Source organism: Coturnix japonica, chromosome 3 (genome assembly GCF_054131305.1).
Source record: "Coturnix japonica strain WE chromosome 3, WE-NBRP24, whole genome shotgun sequence".
Classification (NCBI taxonomy): Eukaryota; Metazoa; Chordata; class Aves; order Galliformes; family Phasianidae; genus Coturnix; species Coturnix japonica.
This window is the reverse complement of record NC_140665.1, coordinates 56,886,004-56,898,152: the sequence shown is the minus strand read 5'-3', so window position 1 is coordinate 56,898,152 and position 12,149 is coordinate 56,886,004. Positions and strand designations below refer to the sequence as shown.

At 38.9% G+C, this 12,149-nt stretch overlaps 1 long non-coding RNA gene across 2 annotated transcripts in view; it reads left to right on the top strand.

Annotated features, from left to right (window-relative positions):
* LOC146761420 (uncharacterized) overlaps positions 1-12,149 on the top strand; it is a 37,257-nt gene that overhangs the window by 21,055 nt on the left and 4,053 nt on the right. The window contains exons 2-3 of one of the 2 annotated variants that reach the window (XR_014944083.1): positions 4,839-4,902; positions 6,177-6,293. This is a non-coding gene — a long non-coding RNA (uncharacterized LOC146761420). Of the gene's footprint in view, positions 1-4,838; positions 4,903-6,176; positions 6,294-12,149 lie in introns of those variants that run through there. The other variant, XR_014944082.1, reaches the window with a different exon arrangement.

Below are 12,149 nucleotides of genomic sequence, written 5' to 3'. Positions count from 1 at the left end.
GAAGTTCAGAACGGATCTATCACCTGGGCCGGAAAAGCACAGGCAGGATTTTATCACACTTGCTGCCTGGCTCACCATCCTCCATGCCTGCTCCCCACACAGCAGAAGGGTGCTCTGTGATTAGTGAGACTATTTTTCTGCTCTGCCAAGGTCACGGCCAATGAGAATTGGGAGGAAACAAAACCACGCAAAGAAGAGATATCCCTTTCTGACAAAAGAGCCTCTCACAACAAACAGATCCTGTTTCGGAGCAGGTGAGAAAAACCAAGAAGAGCTCCTTTATTAGCCAGTTTGGTCTGGAGATGGAGGATGAAAGTGAGCTTTGAAACCGCCTAACAAGGCAGAAGGGATGCTGGGAACATTTCAAGCATAACTTGTTTCCTCCTTTCTGCTGCTGCTCTGTCCTCCGTGGTCAGCTTCTCAATGTGTCATTGTTCAGTGGAGCCTAGAGGGGATGAAGTAGAGGTCAGGGTGCCTGAGTGAGGAGAGTGCCCGGGGTTATCTGTATCAGATGGTGGCTACCTGACAAGAGACTTGGCTGTGAGAAGCAGCAGGCAGTAGCACCATATGCTCTCACAACTTTGTTGCTTTTTTCAGGCAGCTCAAGACTTCCAGGTCTTCCTGTGCACAGAGCTTGATCTTGCAGGTCTTGAAAGACCTCTTTCTCTATTCCCTGTGCATCTGGGTTTCTGTTAGAAGTGAAACAGATCATCCTGAAACAAATGTCCAAACCTGCCTCCAAGCAGAGGAGTGCATTTGTCTATCTACTCGGATTCTCTTTTACTTTCCATGAGCTAAGACTGTAAATCCCAAAGCAAGGCATAGACAACAAACACTATGAAGGATTAAGATGTACTATTTAGGAAATCGTCACTAGCACAGCCCCATCTTATTTCCTCTAAAAGCATGCCACAGAAGTTCAAAAAGTATTAATGCGAGATGAACCACAATGTCCTTACACATTTTAGAAGTGGCATCTTTACCCATTTTCCCTGGCTACAAACAAGTGGATTTAGTTTCTAGTTGATGGGAAAGTCCTCATTTTTAAAAGACTTGATGAATCACACAAGCTTTGAGCTTTTCAGTTCTTCTCCTTCCTCCTATATCCTTCCTGTATGGCAAATGTAGTTTAGTGGAAGATTCCAAAAGTCAGGGGATTTTAATAAGTAGACGGACTACTTGTTTTGCTTTTTGCTAAGAAAGCACTCGATTACTTAGTGGAACAGAGATATGGAAAAATTACTGGGGCACCCATCTCTTGTGTGCTTCACTGATTTGATGTCAGGGATGATGGTGTAAATACAGAGGTGTTTTCTGGTGCCCGCAGAACAGGGAATTAAGTTCTTATTGCAAGATGACTTGTGTTATCAGTGTTTGTTTATACACGTATGAAGTCCTTATTCAAGTTAACCTGGGTCTATAACATAATTGGACTTTATGATCTTGAAGGTCTTTTCCAACCTAAAGAATACTATGTTTTTTATAAGAACTTAAAAGAAATTCTTTAAAGGGTCTTTTTTTCTGACCTTGGTAATCAGAAATTACTTTTTTTATTTCAAATGATGAGTCTGCTTTATTCTCAGTGTTGTTGCAGTGTCAGAAGAAGTGTTCTTTCTTAATAGTTTGCAGTGCTAGTCTGACTTCTTTTCCATTGTGTTTTTAAAGTTACTATATACTTCAATGTTTGTGGGTTAGACTCGCGTTTGTTAATGTCTATTACTATTTTACTATTAAAGTTATACAAATTTCTATTTAAAAATCTCTGCAGGCAGGATTATCTTTAATAACTCTGAATAATTCTCTGTTCTCAGAAAACTTTAATACTTTTATTACTCTCTGTTGTTTTTTGTTGGTTTTTTTTTTTGTTTGTTTGTTTTTCTTTTTGCTATTTTTATGCCCTTATTTGTATAGATTTCTATGGAGCTCCACTGGTAAAGTTACCCAGGTGCAAAATGTCTGTCTTTCTTATTCCATCATGACAGCTTCTTGAAAAGACTTCCTGAAGGAAGTGGTTGAAAGCTTTTTGTGTTTAGTCAACCCAAATACCTCAGCAATATTCTCAGACATACTTTGAAGAAGTATTTAATATATGAGCTGTGAGTTCTTTCTAGAGAAGCAATTTTGACTCTTTCTTAATATATCAAAACTTTCCATGTGGCTACTAATTCTAGATTTTATTATAGTCTGCATAGTTTTCCCTGAATGGAGGGAAGACTTTTTGATCTATAGTTTCCCGAATCTTTCTTGAGGGCTTAAAAATGGTGTCACACTTCTTGCTTTCTGTTTCTCTAGGAATTACATTGATTTTGAATGACAGATTATACATTGCACTTTCACAATGATTGTGTTCCTTCAGAATGCCTGAGTGAAAGCCATCTGGTCCTTGCGATTTGATTCTTCTCATTCTATAAATTTGATTCAAAAATCTCTTCTGACTTTGCAGTTTGAAACAGCCCTCTTTAAAGAGGAGATGATGCGGAAGCATCCTTTTATAAGCAGATTTGATTTAACTTTTCCTTCGTGGTCTCTTCTTTCTGGAAAGCTTTTATATCTGAATCATCTGTTGACCCTACAGAGTCTTCCTTATATTTCTTGTTTCCGCTGCATTTGAAACCTTGTTATTTTGTTTCATTCCCAACTCTTTCTCTGGAGTACTGCATCTGGGCCTGGAGCCCCCAGCAAAAGAAAGACATAGAGCTTTTGGAACAGATCCAGAGGAAGGCCACTAAGATGATCAAGATGGCTGGAGCACCTCTCCTATGAGGAAAGGTTGAGGGAACTGGGATTGTTTAATCTGGAGAAGGCTCCAGGGAGACCTCACTGTGGCCTTCCTGTACTTGAAGGGAGCGTATAAACAGGAGAGGGAATGGCTGTTTACGAGGGTGGACTGTGATAGGACAAGGAGGAATGGTTTTAAGATGAGACAGGGGAGGTTTAGGTTAGAGATTAGGAGGAAGTTTTTCACCCAGATTATGGTGAAGCACTGGAACAGATTGCCCAAAGTTGTGGATGCCCATCTTGGCTAAAAAAAGAGGATTACAGATGCTAAACTGGTTCTTGCTCTCTAGATGATGTACCCTTAGACATGGAAGAAGAAGGTAGAAAGTAAATATACAGCTTTGTTCCTTCTCTCGTGCAACTTCTTGAAGATCTTTCATCATCCACTGCAGTCAGCTCAAAAAGCAAATGTTCTAGTTCAGGAAGCTCAGTTTACCATGAAATAAAATGGTGGTGACTGCAATGGGTGAGTGCTGTTATGGGAAATCTGACTTAGGAGAAAACCTGAATGATAGTCTTTTGCTGAGAGGGAAAAAGATACATAAAGCTTATGTTCTTGCACAGCAAGATCTTCCCCTTTCTTTCTGCTTTATCACAAAAATACCTCTAGACAAGAAAGATGAACTTGCCAGAAACTCTATTTGAAAGCCACTTGTAAGCTCCCAGGAGCTGGGTCATGGCAGCTATGCACGCACATACTCACACATGAAGATTTATGTGACTTCACCTCATTTTTTATTGATTTAGAAAGGGCTGAGTCATTCTGACAATGTTAGCAGTTGAAGTATGCATTCCTGTCATGCATGCTTGTGGCCCATAATCAGCCTAGATTCAGTGACAAAGGAGATAACAAGCAGGAGGAGATTAATTGGCAAATATCAATTTAAATATCCATTGTTCTTCTAGAATAGCTCCCAGAGGATCTGGAGATCAATAACAAAAGTAGATAAGAGTACAGATGTTGGGCTACAGATTCACTTCCTATCTTTTCAAAGATTGTGAAGCTGAAAGCAGATATTTGAGAAATCTACTTATGCACCTCTTACAGCAATGTGCTGCTACTCCCAGAAAGCTGATGCTACTTACACACACTCATTGCTGCATCAGCAAAGGACATTTGCATTTGTTTCTTTTTAGCTGCATAATTGAATCACACACAAAAGAAAAGCCTGGTAGCCTCAGTTTGTCAATTATGCCTTTGCTAAAAAAAATAACTCCCATATTTAATAGGGGCCAACATATAAATTATAGGATCTAAGTACTCAATAGATGGACATACTTTTTCCTTCTATAGTTTTAGAGACTGCTGATTTGCTTTTAAGATAAAGAGTTATCTGTGGGTATTGCTATGAAGTGAGCTTTGCTATGAATCAGGGTTGTTTGGCATAGAGATGCTTGTTCTTCTGTTAATATCAAAGACTGCTTTGAGTAGATCCAACAGATGTCAAGAACAATAGGATGTTTCATCCTTAATATTTGCATATTTAATTTCATTTTTTTTTCAAAAGCACCAATGATGCCTTCTCTAAGTGTGAGATTCCTATTTCCCATCAGTCCCTCTCCTCCAACAGACACATCCAACACACACAATTCCCTGTTTCCTTTTCTCCCTCCAAACAGCCATAAATTAAACAATACTTTCCTGAATCTACACAAACTCATTTGTATCTTTGCCTTTCATATTCCACCCACCTTATCTCCCTTCGGGACAGACTTCTGAACAGAGATTTCATTCAGAAGCATCCCTTAGACAGGATTCATAACTCTGAAGAAAATCAAGAGCTGTAAAATGTATTTTTTCCTATTATTTTTAGTCTGTAGAAACTAATTTTGTTTGACAGTGGTCCAATGGTACTTTTACTTTCAAAGACTAATCAATTAATGGAAAAAAAAAAGGATTTTATTATTATTATTTTGGTAGAAGTTATGAGTTAGGAAGAAAATTGAAAATGAATGCAAAGCAGCCAGCTATTATTGAAGCAGTTATCAACAATAACTTTCTTTAGCAGACCTCTTATTGATGATAAAGATCCCAAAAATATGTATTATGTTTTCTGCAGGATTTTCATTTTCCTGTATTGAACAATATAACACTGATCTGAACCCTTCTGCCAAATGGTCCAGGTTTGTTTCAAAAGTATTTTCATTCAATTTTTTATATTTGTTTTCAATATTTGTATTATTTAGAGATTGTATAAGTAATGATTAAGGTTTCTTCTTGGCTTACTAATAAAAGTTATTTACTTTTAAGGGCCATGAACCAATTTCTTAGGCCAAGGATGGCTCACACTGTTTTATTAAAGAAAATGAAATGAATATTTGCAGAAATTCAGAACTGGATAAATTAGTTTGTTTTACCTATGCTGTAATACAGTAATTAAGATGTAATTCAATTAAAATGTCACATGAATTTGCTTTTTTTTTTTTTTTTTTTTTTTAATATAAATCCAATTGGCTAGAGTCTTAGAGAAGAGTGAAGTAGGTTTTAAGAAAATGCTACATTGACTCTGGTCCTCCAGATTTCTACAACTTTAAGGGCAGTGTATTGTCCAAGGATAAAATCCTCAGTTGTTCACATTGCCAAAGATGTAACAAAAACAAAACAAAAACCAAAAAACTCAAAACACATAAAAACTCATAGTTAATTTAATACTTTCTTTCTCACCACTTCATTCTATAAAGCTTTCTTTGTTGTCTTCCTGAGAGACTCTTGGACCCTCATTGTTGCTTCCTGCCTTGAAATTTCACTTGAAGGCTTATTACCCAGTAATAAGTTCATTTAAAATGATTGTACGTTTGATTTGTTGTAGACTCTCAATCAAAATGTTTCGCAATGCTAAATCAAATATCCCAGCAATTAAACAATTTTAATCCTATTACCTTTATAAAACAAACAAAATCTTATCCTAATAGGTAGTTTGACACAGGTTCATGGGAAGAAGCTATGTTAATATGAATTAATTTGATTGAACCTTCTTTTGATCAGATGCAGTAATGATCATGGCATTTTGCATAGGAGTGACAGAAATAGTTTGCTAGGCCTGCAGACTACTGTCACCTTGTTTCCCCTTTGAATAAGCCCATCAGATGGCACTGTTGCATATTGTCTTCTAAATCTCTCAGGGTACATGTGCAAATTTTTAGTCATATAAGAGTTTTGTTGAGTCTTTTTTTTTCCACTCTCTTCCCACAGATCTATGTTTTGTGTTGGCCAGGAAAAAATAAATAAATCTTGAAGTGTTATGTGGGTGTATTATGAAACTGGCTGCATTAAGATGGTACTGGTAAACAGCGATAACAGGTGCACAGCTGTAGAACCATAGAGAAAAGGAAAGTCATTCTTCTTTGTCCTTCTCCTTTTCCTTGCTGTGTATTGTCATACTTTTTCCACCTCTCAGCTTGCTCCCTCCAGCTTTTTGAGGATCTAATCAAGGGATGATGGGTGAGGGTTTTCATAACAGAAAGGACATGGAAGTTGAAGAGAAGAAAAGACACACGGGAGGATAAAGAAAAGGTAGACATTAGGAAATTACTTGCCTGATTTGTTCTACACAGTTTCAGCCCTGCCCTTGCCTGCCTTACACCAAATGTATGCATTCATTCTGAACATGTTCTTTACATTTTCTTTGCTACTTTAGAAGGAAAGAGGCACTAAATGTTAATTAAAAAGTGCTCCATTAACTACTGAAGGATGCATGTGCTACACCAGAAATTCACAAAATACACGGAGAAGCAAAACCAGCCTTGTCCTTGCCCACACTGTTTAAGAATTTGATTGTGTTAGAAATTCAGTAAGAAGTTAGTGAAGCATTAATTTGACCAAAGCAGCCCTGTTACCTGCTAGCAGTATCTCCTGCTTAGACTAGCTGTTCTCAGTTTCTTAACCATATGACAGCAAACAGGCTCAAATCATAACTAACAAAAATTCCAAATGTCCTACAAATTGAATTCCTTTCCTAATATAGTATCATATTGTTACATCTATAAGAGAAAACATTCTTTGTGGTAGATATTTAGAATCTTAGGAAAAAGCCTGATCATGCAAGATCCTAAAATAAAGCAGAGGAAATTATGTGTGTGTGCATTTGTGTGTGCACATGCATCTGCCTGCATGCTAGGAGGTCATAGACCATCTTATAAGCTGTGTTTTATAATGTCCACTATTTATTAATCCAATTGCAAGATCACTGATCTACTTCTCTCTTTTCTATCTATTCTTTGGAAAAACACCATCTTAGCTGAAGACACAAGAAGAAACCAATGCAAAAATATTTTATACAGTTGTTAGAGGCTGCAATATTCTTTGAATGAAGTCCCCCAAAATAATTTTGATGATGAATGACAGAGAAATTTAAGTAGCAAATATGATGCAAAATCTTCACCAAGCAGAGTTCCATCAGTGTAATTAAATGAATATGAGCTGGGAAATAACTGATTTTGAATATATGACATGGGTTCAAAATTAGCCTGAGTGCAAAGTAATACCAGCATGGATTCAGATAAAATACATGCCAAACTCCTCTCAGTTCCATTGGTTTTAACCTGAGTTTAACCCTCACCTTCATCCATTTTATTTTTTTTTCTTTTTCAATCATTTCAATAATTTCAATTATTTCACATCAGTATGGCACGAGGAATAAGTCCATTGCTATGGCCAGAATTTTCAGCACTGAAGTAGGCGATGGATCACAGAAGTTATGCAAGAAAAAGCTGAAATTGTTTGTGAGACGTTTGATTTGTCTGTAGTCTTGAATTTAATTCCACGCTCCTCTGTGAAACATTCATGACTCACAAGTAAAAAGTATTCCTTAGCTACAGAAGCCTGCAAGGGAATTTCAGTGCTTGTAGCAGAATGGCTTGCTTTATATGCCATATCTTTTTATTGATCCCAGGGTTCAACACAGCTCTTTCAACTTGAGCACTTCTACAGGCCAACATAGGTGCTCTTTCTTCAAAATATGTTCTTTAAAATAGAATGGAACTCTGAAAAATCTCCATGGGAAACAGACATTTCTTTCCAAGTTCTCCAAGGGGAAGGAGGACTGATAGGACAACTGACAGGTTTTGTGCCCTACTGGAATACTACAAGCTTTCTGCAGATGAGGACAGAGGAAGTGGCTTTCTTTTTCTTCACATGGTCTATCAGAAGAGGTTGGTTAAAGTCTCATGGTAAACCTAGATTGCTCTTTTCTCACTGCTCCCAGTTCTCTAGACAGTGAATGCAGGAAATGACCCACCACATGTTAGTTAATGTTTCAGCAGCCTTAACGATGCGCCATGCAAGGATGCAAACTCAGAATGGGGCAAGCACAGTGCAGCAACCTCCTAGGGTTCAGCTGAGTACACGGCATGCTGTACTCAGTACCAATCATTTTAAACTGACTGTGACCTGAAGATACAAGATGCTCATTAGAGGCCTTAGTAGCCTAATATCATCAGCAGATTGAACAAAGCTGTTCTACTCTTTGCCAGCACAAACATTAATAAAAGAGCCATGTCAATAAAAGTTTCGAAGATGAACCCATAGAATGAGGCACTTATAGACTATTATAAACAATTTGCCCCTTGGTGGTTGTCTGTTATCTGGCTCAGTCAAAGTCGTGATAAGCCCTGCCTCTTTAGGAATCATTAATTTCCTTGGAAATTTAAACAGCTGTCACTTGTGATATTCTTCAGGTGTACATGTGGGAAAGATTAGCTAGTGTTTATAATCCAATCTGTTCATTAACCGCCTGCCCATGTGGAACCTCCTTCGCAGGCTGAGAGTCCAGCTTGCAAATCTCCCATAGATAATTGGAGGCAGCCATGAATTATCTGAATAAGCTGTCGACAACAGGGATTGTGTGGCCTTACTAGTATCAGCTGGTCCCAGTAATACACTTAATGATTTCTTGCAAATGGATTTGGTCTCTCTGGGCACACACATTTAGTCCCTATGAACGAAGAGATCCAGGTTGATTGCTTGTGTTTCCTGCTTAAGCTGCTGTCTTTCCAGCTTGTTCTTGCTCTATGATGTGACATTTTTCTATAATGTAATGAAATGCTTAATATTAGCATAGGGTCTATATGACTATGTGAGGTAAAAGCACAGCACTGGTAGGCCTTAATGACTGCAGCCAGCCTCATTTGGAATCCAGCCACATACCTTCAGATCAGAGTCTCAATTTAAAGTGGACAACTGGACAACTGGTTTTGTTCTGAGCTATACTGTATGCATGTCTGTCTCCAGCCCTTCCCCCTGGATGGAATATGGATCTGCACTGTAGGTAGCATGTATCCTGGATGGATCTCTTGGTCTTATGTTGTAGCCCTGCCCCTAATGCAATCTTCTCTCATTCCTCACTAGAGCCCCTCTCTGGGCCTTGGATCATCACTTCCTGTGTTGGAGGCTGCTGATGATCCCTTCTTTAGGCCCTGGCTCTGCCTGCTGTGCTCACTTTTGGTGGACTGATACCCTGTTGGTGAAGGCACAGCTTGTGCTGGGGTCATCGTTGCCTGCTGGTTTGTCCTGCTTTGTTGGACAAACTTATTCCTGCTGCTCCCTGACTTACCACAGAATTGGTAGTTGCCCCTTCACGCAAAGCACGCTTCCTCTCTGTTGGTTCAAATTCTAGGGTTGCAGCAGCTTGTGAATTTCCTGGTTTGATGGTTGTTGCCGCAGCCAAGGGGATGGGTGTCACCAGGCAACAGCATTTTTTAAGACAGCTCTGTAGTTTAAGGAGTCAGGGACCCACACAGTCATGCCCTTAAGATCACTAGTGCTTTTAAACACCTGCTTATTTCCACTCTTGCTCTTTGTGCAGTTCCACTCAGGGAGAAAGATCGGTCATTATCACAACACTTGGAATATGATCGTAGATAGAGAGTGATTATATCTCATTTCAGGGTCCACCCAAGCCTGATTTAGGAAGACTATAAGGTCTGCTGGGCCTTTAGCCAAGATCTGTTATCTAGACCAGAGTGGAAGGTTTGGGTTTTGAGTGAGAGTTTTCCAAAAAAGGGGTGGAGGTGCATATTGATATTTCTGAGTCTGGAACATATTTCTGTGTCTCTGGAACGTGAAACCAAGATCTTTGGGGTACATCTTTCAAGGGTAGCATAGTTTTTGTTTTAACAATGTCATTATATCTACTGATTCATTTCAAACAATGACTATTTTCGTTTCAGAGGAAGGACTTTGAATTGTCCAAGGCAACCTGTTCTCTATGAACTTGCTCTGGATAGGTGGATGGACTAGAGAGCTGCAGGAAGTCCTTTCTAACCTCATCTGTCCTCTGAACCCCTGTACTATGTCTCATGTTGGTAGACTGGTCAGAATTCTCAACCATGCTTTCATTTTCCCTACTCTATAACAGATGGTCTAAGGATGTTCATTACATTTGGCTATATCAAATACTGCCAAAATAAGAACCACTAGAAGGCTAAGCCCTATACATGTTTTGACTAGGTGCAAGAGGGCAATAAATTTTTCCTCTGCCTCTGAAAAATAAGATCTTGGTGTAAAGGCAGTATATTTCAAATTGCATTGTCACTTTGTTTTTGTCAAAAAGAAGGTTTTAGAATAAAGCTTAGTGTAAAAACTGTTTACTTTAAAAATAGTAAACAATTTACATAGAAAAAAAAGAAAAGAAAAAAAAAAGCCTGAAAGAGAACCTAACCTCCTTCAATATACTGATTTTATCAGTGTATCCTTGCTTAGCTGTGGTGTCTTTTAACACTGTGTTGCACTTACTGATATCTTTTCCACGCTAGGAAGTCTCCATCCTATCTGTAATCCAAAGATACATGAGCCTCTTCTTTTGTAGGTAATTAATCTTGTGAACTGAAAGAGGAGGAAGACACTACCTAACCACTTTTTTTATAGTGCTGGTAGTTCAAAAGGGCATCGAAGGCCTTAGTCCGTATTTCAATGACTGCATTATACTGGCACTTACGTGGTGAAAAATGAATATTATTTCAAAGCACGTCCATGCTGGATGACAGTAATAAGTATAGCATGCTACATACTCAGCTTGAGATTTATGATGCTTAGTGCATGGCCTCAGACCTTTCCTCTCCTTTCCATAGGATTAGCTCTGCACAGTGTCAATCACTGCGACGTGTAAGGGGCTTCACTAGCAGACACTGGTTCCTGGACACTGGTTAGACACTGAAGGTCAGGCTGTGTCTCCTACCTGCAGTGTGACTTGTGAGGCTGAGCAATGAGCAACAACTCAGGACTGAGTGTGAGTGCTGGCATACAGAGGGTGGAGACATTTTATTGAGTAGGCCATATACTTCCAAAAGCAAGCTCGTGTCTTCTACCCCTCTTGAAGAGCCAGGTTCCTCCAGGCCATGTTCATCTTTCTGTCCCTTAGCAGGGCTGCTAGAGGAAGGGACACTGCCAGTGCTAGCCAGGATTCTGGGAGAAGGCAGCCATGCTGTGAGCAATGTGCCAGCCTTTTTACTCTATTGATGTTATAAGAAGCTTGTAATTGACTGTAGTTGCAGACAGATGTCCTTATCACCAGATCATGCTGGAGGATAAGTTATTAAATTGCATAAATCTGTTTACAAGGGTGGATAGTGACAGGACAATGGGGAATGGTTTTAAACTAAGACGAGAAGTTTAGGTTAGAGATTAGGAGAAAGTTTTTCACACAGAGGGTGGTGGCACACTGGAACAGGTTGCCCAGGGAGATTGTGGATGCCCCATCCCTGGAGGCATTCAAGGCCAGGCTGGATGTGGCTCTGGGCATCCTGGTCTGGTAGTTGACAGCCCTGCATATAGTGGTGTGGGGGGAGTTAAACTACATAATCATTATGATCCTTTTCAAACCAGGCCATTCTGTGATTCTATGATAAATGAGAATATACTTCACAGCCTAGGCCCTGTTGTGGACTTGGAGGCACTTAGAGATCTTAAGGGCCATGAAAAGATGTGACAGAGGTGCCCACTAAATTTTAGATGAGTTCATGATAAGGCACAATTGTATGGTAGATTTCATCATCACTTTTTGTGATGCAAACCTAAGTTCTGTCTACATTGTATTTTGGTTACTCTATATCCTTCTCAACAAATCTGAAGCAAAATATTTGCTTCAGGATTTAACCAAGTTATATTTTGATACTTTCAACATAAGCATTTTAATGATGTTTTGGAATATTGTTTCTAGCATGAAGTTTGAAATTTTGATATATTTTCTTTTCAGTTCAGATCCTCCCTTTCCTTGGCAGTCTCCTGCTAGCATTAGATTAAAGTATTTGACTTTTGGAACTGTAAGCCTAAATGGTTACAGCTGTTGAAGTATCCCATGCTAATCAAGATGAATTATAGTATCTGATATTTGAACAGACTTAGCTCTCTTTTCACTTAGCTTTGTAAATTGCTT